We start from the raw sequence: 11,792 nt of genomic DNA, 5'->3' as shown, positions 1-11,792 counted from the left end.
AGTGCTTAGCTCAGTGTCTGGCACATTTAAAATGCTTAAGTGATATATATCATTACTCATAACAAATATAATACCTTTTCTCTCAGTCTTGCTCATCAGGCTTCTCTGTGTATACGTACACCTGTTGGTTCATTAAAACTGTGCACTATTGTATATAAATACAGTGTTAACAGGATAGATGCATTCAAGGATTTTAGAGATACTTGTTTCAAAGGAACATTTCTCTATGCATGCTCACTCTAGATTAACTTTGTAGCAAAAAGTACAACAGTCAATGACACTAGATTTCAGAAGAAATCATTTGCTTCTAAGTGCTACCATTGTTAAATAAAAATGCTTCCTGCCCTTTTTAATCTTATGAAAATAAGCTAAATGTTAAAACCATGGTGTCCTTTATAATTACCTATTGAAAAACACATGATTAGGAATATAAAATGTCAGTGTTTCTAATCTTAATTTAAAATAAAATGTCATTTTGACCTTCTTCAGGAGATTCGTCTCCCCCAAAGATAATCCAAATTGAACTGGCGCAACTGTAAAGAACAAAGATTAGGTTTCTCTAACTCCTAAGAACACAGTTGTTGGGGTGCAGTTACTTTAGAAGGCATTTTTGAATTTAAAGATTACGTGAGCACTTTACATCTTTGATGCCTTCTTTTTGGGTATGTGGTTTCTTACTGTTGCTTACCATTATAGTACCTGTGCATACTTTTTGAATGGCTGAGCTTTGTAGTGACCAGAATGAGTATGGGTATCACTATGTTCAACAGTCTATCCTGCCACTTGGAATTTAGTTAGTTAGTTGCATATAGAAAGTTATATTGGAAGAGGCCATACAGAACTTGCATAGTTTAATACTCAGAAATGGAAATACTGAGCGTGAAAACTCAAAGAGATGAAATTCAAGGGAAAATATTAAAAAGAGTAAAAGGAAGAGGTTAAGAAGACAGAAGAAGAAAGAATTCATACCCAAAGCCTTGCTAGGTGTTGGTGACTCTAACATAACATTCTCTATTATACTCAGCTTTGCTGTTGGGGACATTGCTAGGGCACATCAAAAACACCAGAAACTGTTTCAAAAAACATACTCAGATAACATTGTTCTGTATTATCTGAGCCTGGCTCAAAATTACCAGTGTATCTGTAGCAAGTAATGAAATACTGTCTGGTTTAATGAAGCCAATCTTGTGACACCAGAATTCCATCCTTAATGTGTTTTTCTTTTTTTCCCCCCTCCAAAGGAGACAGCTGTGGAAGAGAATGCAAAATTTATAATCAAGTCCATCACATATTGCATTATAAATTATATCTTTAAAAAATAATTGACATGCTAGAGTAGATTTCCTCCTTGGTCCAGTGGGTTATTTATATTAATGTGGTTGTAACTCCTAGTATTTTGTAAACATCAGTTCAGAAATCACTATGATTCTTAGATTTTTTTTTTGACAATTATTTTGCTTTTGTGTATTTATCCATTCAAATAACTTTTATTCATTCAGCTAAAAGTATTGATGGAGTGTCAACTCTGGGTCCGGGACTGAAGTTAGATATAATAGAGACAAAGCAAAGGCAAAGACATTATTTCTTTCTGTACAGTATCTACAAGTTTGCAAACGTCTTTACATATTATTGAGTGGTTACTTAAAAATACCAGTCAACATTTTCTCTAATTGCATTAGACTTTCATTGTGATCTTGCTAGAGAGGATGATGGGGTTTAGAATCTTTCTAAAGGTGATGCAAAGCATGGTACCTGTATTTTCATTTTAATTACATATTTGTAAAATTGGAAACTTTGGTTTAATGATATAAGTCAGAAAACACTGGTGTCTAGCTTTGTTTTCAAAGGAATTATTTGCTCCTGGACATTTTATTTTTCATCCAAAATTGTGCTGACCAAAATTGTGTAAGAATAACTAGTTTCTCTGGTCTCTGTGCCTGTCTTTATTGGCATTTATGAAGCAGGAAACTAGATCATACTTTGCTGTATTTGGCTCTCAGCTGTGGAGCTCTGATCAGCAAACCTTTTAATCATGCCAGATTATGCGATTGTTTTGTGACACAGATGTACAGTCAGTAGGGATTAGGGATTGTTGTTTTAAAATTGTCATTTCAGCTGTCTGTATGCAGATACAGGATTGCCTTCAAAAATCTAAATATGGATCCTTCTGAAAATATAGACAAATACATTAGAAAAGGAAGGTTTTTTTTTTTTATAACAACTTGCTAGGATCCCAAAATTAAATAAATAATCAAAAACTAAAATTTTTATAAGTATTCTTCTACTGGATTTATTTACTCTTCTCTAGAAAATTATAACCTCTAAGTACTGACACATTTTAAATATACAGGCAATTGAAAGAATAATCACTCACTTTAATGTATACATAGCTATAACTATTAGAAAAAAATTACTACATTATAAGCTTACAACTTGATATACTTATGGATAATCTCAGAAATTTAATGAAAACATACTACATTCTGCCTGAAAATATATTAGGCTCTTGGTAAGTAACTCTTTACCCCTTCAGGGTCTTTGTCATTAACAGCCAAATGTGATGTTGGTTACATCCATTTAGGTTTTAGTTTTTAGCTAGCATTTATTTAGTATTTCTCATTTTCCAGACTCTGGGTCTTTTAGATACTATGCTATTTTTGATACTCCACTGAGGGGTTTTGGAGGAGATGAAGGGAGCCGATTGAATCGGGGTCTAAAGAAGCCATTTATATCAACAAAGCAAACTGAGGACATACACCAGATAATGTAGATATCCCATGGCAGCTGAGACAGAACTAGAACCTAGAATTCCTAAATCCTGTGGTGTTTTGACTATACCCATTTTGTTGTTTGAACTCTCAAAGTGGGCATAAGCATTTAAATTTACTCAGGCTCCTCAGTTATGAACCTCAATGATTTTATTGTACCTAGACCTCTGTGTGATAACTGATAACTTCTTGAGCTCTAAGATTGGTAGGGACAATAAATGTCTCAGGCGTGCAGAGATTGATGTCATTGGTGGCCTAACCAGAGACTCTTAGATCCCTTTTATTGTCACTGTGATCCCATCCCCCCACTTCTGTGTGCCCTGTGCTATGGGCTGAAGAGCTTGCATAATTTGATTTTTTGCCCTGGACTCTTGGAACACAGGATACTTCCTCCTTCCACCACTCATCCCCTTTGACCCTACACCAATATGTAACCAACAAAGGAGCACAAGAGCAAAGGTTCCTGAACTTGAGATAGGACACACTGTAAGATGCAATATATTGTACGTAGCTTTGTGCAGGGTAAGATTGAGGCTGGCATTTTACCTGAAATCGCACCTTTTGTTTGGTTTCCTACACATTTTGTTTTGCTTTCTCACTGCCTTGCTCATTCCCTTCCTCCAAAAGAACTTCCTTAATAAGTTCCTTGCACTTGAATCCTTACTTTAGAATCGGTTTCTGGAGAATATGAACTGAGAAAATGTTTTGCCTTCAAAGTCCTTCTACCCGAGTTTTATACCTTATTTGTCTCCTCCTACACTGCCAGCTGTTATTCTTTGCTACTCTCATTTTATTTATTTATCTTTTTTTTAAGTAATCTCTACACCCAATGTGGGACTTGAACTCACAGCCCCAAGACCAAGAATCCTGTGCTGTATGTACTGTCTGAGCCAATCAGGAACCCCCTTATTCTTTGCTACTCTCAATATGCTTTTTTCCACTAGCTTTATATAAAACATTCTAGGTTCTAACATTTTTCTGCTTCTGACCTGTGGTAGACAAAGCAGTCTTGATAGATTTTTGTGTAAAGTTCGAATGTGTAGCTATGAGTGAGGACTTGGGTCTTCCATAAATACTTCTTTCTCTGCTAGTTTTCTCTCTCAGAGTTTTTCTGAGAAGTGACTTCCAAATAAATGCATGCTACATGAAGCAGCTACAGAACATGAGATGGTATAATAAAGCACCAAATTATGCAGTACAAAAAGAGAAGCGAGCGAACACCATAATCAGATGCTAATTGTGCTATACATTCTGATTGAGTGACACTGATCAGAGAGCAAACACATCAAGCCCTATTCACCCTGACACTCTCCCCTCCTCCAGGCCCGTCATCAAGCCATTAACGTGAATGAACACATTTTTCAACAAGAGACCACAGAAGTCAATCAACTTGGCCAGAATGTCTAGGATCTCAGATTTGTGAGCACCTGGCTACTTACTGGGTTGAGACGTTTCTCTCTTCTGGGACAGAGCTTAAGTGTGAAGAGTTTGATCACGCAGGGCACACTTGGCAATATCTCTTGGGACATATTTTCACATTGCATTGTTGTCATAAAACATGATTCTATGACACACCTTGGCTCTCTCCTCTGCCAGCTTTCTCGGGTCTGCTATAAAACATGCACGTAGTTCGGTGCGGTCGGAGAAAATATGAAAATGTATGCCCTGCCCCAGGTGCTTGCATGCCCATGTAAATAAAATGAGTTCAGAACTGCCCTGCTGGCTGCGTCGTGGACAATGCTGTATGTAATTTCCTTTTCCACAAAGCTCAAAAGGGTCCAAGGCATGTGTTTGCAGAGAACAAACATCTACTTTGGAGCCAAAATTATCCATCTTTATTTTTTGTTCTTTTAAATTGTCTTGCTATTTCCATTATAGTAATCCATGGATTTAGGATCCACCATGGGAAATATGTGGCCAAAGATCCTTATCTTTATACATAAAAGTCTTCCTTTTTACATACAGAGTGTAAATTTGTAGTATGAACAAGACTTTGGGAAGGAATCTAGTTAAGTGAACGGGCAGCTCTAGTGCCCTTAAGCAGTTCAAAAGCATGTATTTATCCACAAATAGCTAGTGTGCTAATTGCCACTTGTTATTATTTAGGTCATTAAGTCCACTAGAGAATGCTAGACAACCCCACTAGACAGCTTTTGTTCTGTAGCCCCCTTTGACCTACTGTATACTGTTAAATGGAGTCAGATTTTGTTTCTCAAGAAACATTATTTGCCTGACTGTTTAGTAATTCAGACTGGCCTTCCCCTACAAGGTTTTTATTGTGCTTCATGACATCCACGTGACTGAAGAGAGGGTGCTCATTATAATAGTGCTTATGACACTTTTAAAATCATAAATACATTGCTTTGTTTAGTTTCAGAGGAAAACAGTACTGCATCTTGACTAAATGTTGTAGGCTTATTGATACAAACATGTAACAATGAAACGATGTAAATGATAACTTGTTCTGATTGCAATATTGCCATATCAAAATGGTGAAATCAAAAATAACCTCATGCCTTGCTGACTCTGTCCTCATTACTGGGAAAAACACAAGCAAACAGAGAAAAAGCCCCGTAAGCCATTATTTCTATTACTTGTTTTGAAGAAATCTGCTTTGCTGAAATTAATCACCTTTTAACTATACACTGATTCTGCATCCCATAAAGTTTTCTTGGAAAACTAAACAACAATGTCATTCTTCTCATTGAATGATCTTTTTCTTAAAAGAGCAATGGTATAGTGCAATTCAAGGTAGCTCTTTATAATAGAATCTAATATACTTACTAGTTGTAAACACTTTGCATTTCCAAACATGTTGTACTAAATTAATTTATTATACATGTGTATAATACACTCTGTCAGGAAATAAATTTGCTCCAGCCCAATACTGCTTCAATTCACCAGACCATAAAATTTATCTATCACATACAATTTTCCCTTGTTACCTTGGCTACCAGGAAATTCAGAGCTAATCCCATGTCAAATTGCTGAAATTATCCTTATATGTAAATCACTTAGTCTTGTTTTAATGGTCCAGTTAAGTATGCCATTTATAATTAAAGCAAATGCATTTGGGACTAATCATAAAATAAACAATAGACAAAGCTATCTAATTGTGTCCTGTCAGATAAAAAGGGAAAAGATTACTAAAGTTCTTTACAGAAGAGAAAATGGCTTAAACAAGAAGTTTTCCTTCATTACCCACATCTCATTTACTTCTGAAAACACATTGTATATTTCATTATTTAAAATATGAAATAACAAAAACTTGTTTTCCATTCCTACAAAAACACCATTTTTTTTATGATTTGATTAAAACATTTTCAAACAGGTGATGGAAGATTTTTACATAATACAAAGCATTTAAAACACCAGTAGCCTAATTATGCGATACTATTGAATTCATTGATGGTATGTTTTTGTGCAATTTGCAGTAATTCTGTTCAGTCTTCGATGTAGATTCTACTTAGACACCGTAAGCAATGTGTTCTATGATATAAATAAACAATTCAGGAGTCACTTAGGTGAAATACTCACCTGCATTCATGATGGAGCGGTCTCATTGCCCCAGAGCCAGGAGAAGACGGTGGAGCTCTTGGCAGAGGCCAAGGTTAAGGGGCTCTTGGATGAGTGCCAGGCAGACCTACAAAACAAAGGCACTTAAGAGTCCTGCTGCAAATATCCTGCTACCATCTCTTCCAAGGAAGAACAAAAACTTATGGCAACTTCAAGTAAGCCAGCCGTGCTGTTTCTGAATAACAGAAGAAACAGATATTCATATACTCAGATATCTGACAACAATTTGTTGGACAACTTAACTGCATGGCGAGCTGTCCCTGAGCTTTAATGGAAGGATCCTATTCATAAAAGGATGGTATCGGGGACAAATTGTGCTCTTGATCCTTTTAGGACGAGAGCTTAAAGATGGCTGATTTTGTTATAACTCCATTATCGACATCACTGTGAAGAAACAGACCAAGGTAGAATTCCCTGAAGCCCGAATTTATGAAGAGAAGCTGAATATTTTGCTGAATGAACTCTAGGAGGGCCAGGAATGTAATTACGCACTCGTGGAAGCCACAGGCAGGGCAGCCAGCGGCTCTGCCATCTGGAAGAGGATGAGAACTGGAGTGGCTTCTATCTGCATCACGCACCTGGCCGCTGGGCTAATCGCCACCGCCAAACTGGCAAGCAGACCAGAGATGTCCTTGCAGCTCAGCCTCTCTGCTCAGTGTTCCTGGCAGGCTCCCAGACACCTTCTATTTTTCACTGAGTCTAGAAACCATCTTTTAAAATAAGCCACATTAGTTTTTGCTCTTGTTTTGATGCAGTGAATTAGTTCTGTCTCTACCCAAGTGAATGTGTTCACTTACTGACATACAAGTCCATCTGAGTTCTCTTTTCCCAAGCAAGAGTACTTGGAACCAGGACGTTTTAGTTCTCGGGGGAAGATGTATGAATGAGTGCAAGCTGTGTATGTGAACTTTTGTTTGCAATATGTTTGCCTCCTATTCAGGCTTCTCCTGGGGAGTTCCCTTTGGAGTTAGGTGCAATAACTCCCAAAGGGTTTTGAAGTTGTTGATTGATATCTACACGCCAGCTACTCGTTCATTCCTAACTGAGAGGCTATTAAAAAATCCAGAATAGTTCTGAAATTATCAAGCCCGAACAAACTGGCTTTTGGAACATGTTCTTCTGTGACTGTGCAATACCTAATTGCCTTGGCAGAAGTCCTTCCACTTTGTCGTTTTAAATTTGGGCTTCTTGATAAATAGTTGCATCTCATACCGGTGCTGATGCATAACCTAAAGAGCTTTGAACTCCTAAAATGACGTTACTAGTGTTGTTTTTGATACATAGCTTTGTTTAAGGTGAAACCATTTGTGTCCTGAATTAATTGCTGTTTTGATTTGCAGGGATCCCACATGACCTGTTAGGAGTTTCACCTTCATGAGGGCATTAGGGTCACCAAATGTAAGCTTCAAATGACTGTTCAGCTCTGCTAATGGCTTTCTTGACTTATGCAGTTTCTGATTGCTTTCCCAGTTAACGAAGTCCATTCCTGGGAAATGTGTCTAATTTAGAGGACTCTCAAACTGATGTGGCTACGTATCTTTACGTGGATACGTATCTTTATTTTTCAGCCTTTTCTCTCCGTTAAGTTGTATTTACCAAAGCCAGTGGATGCTCTTCCCTTGGTTTAAGAATTGAACGTGCTCATGGGGCACCTGGGTGGCTCAGTTGATTGAGCGTCCGACTTCGGCTCAGGTCATGATCTCACCGTACATGAGTTTGAGCCCCGCGTCGGGCTCTGTGCTGACAGCTCAGAGCCTGGAGCCTGTTTCAGATTCTGTGTCTCCCTCTCTCTCTGCCCCTCCCCTGTTCACGTTCTATCTCTGTCTTAAGAATAAATAAACATTAAAAAAAAAAAAAAAAATTGAACGTGTTCCTAAGCACAGCCTTCTGCACCTCCAGGGGGTGCTATTCACAATAATACCAGGGAACCTTGCCTATCTTGTCAACCTCCCTCCTGTAAAGTCAACCCTTATGTGTACATCAAACATCTTTGTCTCATATTTTTATACATCAAAGTTTTGCCATTAGCTACTGATTATACAGGAGTTACAGATACCTTTGCATCACTAGTTTGGACGGTCATTTTTGTCATTTTAAGAAATTTAAAAGGGTTGTGTGTGACTGTGGGCACAGATGACCCATATTGGAGCCTGGAAGCTTTACCAGGTGCTTTTGAAGGACAGACATGCCCAGTTTCCTACTTCTTAATTATATGTGTCCTAGAAGGAACAGAGTTTGTTTTGTTTGGGGGTTGTAGTTAATGAATGGCTGACACAACACTATGAAACTATACATATGTATATAAAAGGTAATAGATGTGTTTTATATGTTCATCAAGGAAAATGATACAGTTTTATACCACAGGCATTAATACCATGTTTTCCTAAGTATAAATAAAAGTTTTGAAATGGTTTCACAGCCCTAGCTTTATATCAAAAATATAGTTTGATTTCTTTATTTATTATCTAGCACTAAAGCCTACAATACAAATTTAAAACAATCTATGTAACAATCAGATGAAAGGCATTGTTCGCTGGTTCATGCTTCTATTATAGAATATATTCTAACAGGAATTGATTTTTCTTACAGTATCACTAAACGTCAGTATTTATATTTCTTAAGAACAATATAAGTGAAACACTCTCTTACAATTTGGCAAAAAGTGAAGCTTTATTGCATCTCATAGTTAAAAAATGGAACAACTTTCATAATGAAGTCAAATATGTTTAGTAAATTGTATTGAATATACTGAGTCACTTGATTGTGACCTAGGCAATGTCTTGGGTACCCTCTTTCTGTTTCAGTACAGAAACTCAAACCCAACATTTTGATATAAACCTTTGTGCCATAGATCAGGTATGAAAAGGAAAAGCAAAGTTCAGTGTTCAATGAGATAGTATTGTAACATCCTTCCCTCTCAAGTACATGCCATGTTTAAGACTTCAGAAAAAGTCATGATAATACATCTGCAAGTGTCATTAGCCTTTCTATTTCATTGAACTATATATACAGTGCAGAATTTTACTTTTAGTTTTGTAAGTGTTCACTGTAAGCAATACAAATGCATAAAGATGGTATGCAAACAAAGGATAGATAAAATCCTTCTTTCTCTCATTCTCTCTCTCTCTCTCTCTCTCTCTCTCTCTCTCTCTCTCTCTGTCTCTCCCTCCCTCAGCATGAACAGGGGAGAAGAGCAGAGGGAGAGAATCTTAAGCAGCCTCATGCTCACCCTGGGATGATGACCTAAGCCACAATCAAGAGTCAGATACTCAACCCACTGAGCCACCCAGGTGCCTCTCTCTTTGAAAGCACTCTGCTGCCCCTTTAGGCAAAAGTGTCCCATTTTAGCTAACATTTTTGTGTTTAGTGGTTCAGATACCTGTGAATATCATAGTTGAGATTAGCTATTAGCTGGTTACAAAAACTACACCAACACACCAACACATTCACATGCAAGTTTGACAATACAACTCTATTTAAGTTTTCCTCTACTGTGATCCTATTTCCTCATTTCTGCTTTAGTCTCTGGGCCCATGAAATATTGTTTATAGATGAGGTGATTGTAGTAAAGTTGATATCATGTTTTCCTACTACATTAAATATAACTTGTTTCTCTGAAGAAATATCTTGGCTTTTGTTATAACCAACAAGCAATTATTGAATACCCACCGTTGGTATTGTAGGGTGACAGGTGCTGCAAACACTACCAAGCATAAGGCTATAGAACAAGGACTACACACTGAAGCTGTTGCCTTGAAGCCTGAGACATTAACTACATTTGAAAAAATGAATAGAATGACCAGACTAGAGAAGGATTTCTTTGTGTCCACACGGAAACATCTGCATGGATGGGAGGATGAAAAAATCATCCTAGTAGAACAATGTATTTAGTAAGGCTATTCAGAAAAATGCCCACAATATGGAGATGGGGTGCTTGAAAAATAGACATGAGAAAAAGCTGACCTTGATGAACTACTTCATGTACTACATGAAAACCGTGAAGAATAATATTTGGTATTTCTTCCTTGAAATTGCACCATCTTTTTAATGTTGTGTGGCATCACTTAATTTCCCATTATTTCCCACTTTCCTATACCACTGAGGGAGGGTTTCCCTAACCCATTTTAATTGAAGCCTGAGGCCAAGTAAATATTGGCAGATGGCAGTGGAGTGATTGAGTTCCTAGAACGAGTACTGAATATGGATGCTTATGAATATCCATTCTGATCATGATGGGGTTAAGCAGGTTTTCAGGCCATGGCTCTGTGAATTTACCCGTAGAATTACTTAATAAGGCCTCTCAAATGAAACTATACATTTTAAAGAAAATGACTGGTTCAGACGTCATTTCAAATTTATAAACCACATCTCCAGTGCCATTTCACACATGAAAAATCAGTAATAGACTCATTTGGGGGATTATTATTTCATACAAGATTTTAACTTGGAATCTTTTTCTTGGACAGTTTTTGAAAATAGGATATAAAACTATCTTTCTGGAATATTTGAGATGGAGCTCTGATGGACTAGATAATCTCTATCCCTTTCAAACCATGCTTTTCACATTGTGATCTCTCTTCCAAAACCATTTGAGGAACTCGTTAACTGAAGCCTCAGTTGGTGTAATTACACAGTTGTGAAATAGTATACCTTATACACTATTCTGTACTTTGTAAACAAGGCTTCACTTTATCAAACAACTGAGAATGTATAGCCATTACCTTAAAATAACAGTTCCAGGATAAGACAGAGCTGAAGCACAAAGGAAAAGTACAAGTAGTCATTCCCTTAGTGCGGATTTGCTGTAAAACATATTTGCAAGCAGTTTGACTTAGTAGAGGATTAAAGGAAGAAAGAACCTCTAAACCAAATGTGAAAATTCAAAAGCAGTGAACCGTGATTGATGATAATTTTGGCAAAATAAAATCTAAGCTGCATACTTTAGCAAATTATGTTAAATAGGAGTTGGTTAATTATAAATAATTCATTACCTAGCAGGAGAACAGGAAAAAAAAATACTGTGCTCTTATTTAGAGAGCACCTTACATGTCTTTTCAATATGGGTGTTTTCTAAATAATCTGTAGGTTAAACTGTGAAATTGATTTTACTTGCTTTATACACACCCACAAATACCATTTCACTTCTAACTATAGCTGTCATAATTATAAGACTATAGTATTGGCAGTTTTGTGCTTTGTAATTTGAAATACCCATCATGTTGATTTTATTAGATTTGTTTTTAATAGTGAAATTTTGAGGGATGTCTGGGTGGTTCAGTCGGTTAAGCATCTGACTTCAGTCTAGGTCGTGATCTCGCTGTTCCCGAGTTCGAGCCCTGCGTTGGGCTCTATGCTGACATCTCAGAGCCTGGAGCCTGTTTCAGATTCTGTGTCTCCCTGTCTCTCTCTAGCCCTCCCCTGCTCATGCTCTGTCTCTCTCTCTCTCTC

The 11,792-nt window shown here is 37.1% G+C and overlaps 1 pseudogene; it reads left to right on the top strand.

Moving 5' to 3' along the window:
• Positions 1–6,186: 6,186 nt before the first annotated feature.
• On the top strand, positions 6,187–7,983 carry LOC109493578 (annotated as a pseudogene).
• Positions 7,984–11,792: the final 3,809 nt, after the last annotated feature.

Source organism: Felis catus, chromosome D4 (assembly GCF_018350175.1).
Source record: "Felis catus isolate Fca126 chromosome D4, F.catus_Fca126_mat1.0, whole genome shotgun sequence".
In the NCBI taxonomy this organism is placed as follows: Eukaryota; Metazoa; Chordata; class Mammalia; order Carnivora; family Felidae; genus Felis; species Felis catus.
Note: the sequence above shows the minus strand (reverse complement) of the source record. Positions and strands in the feature narration are given on the sequence as shown.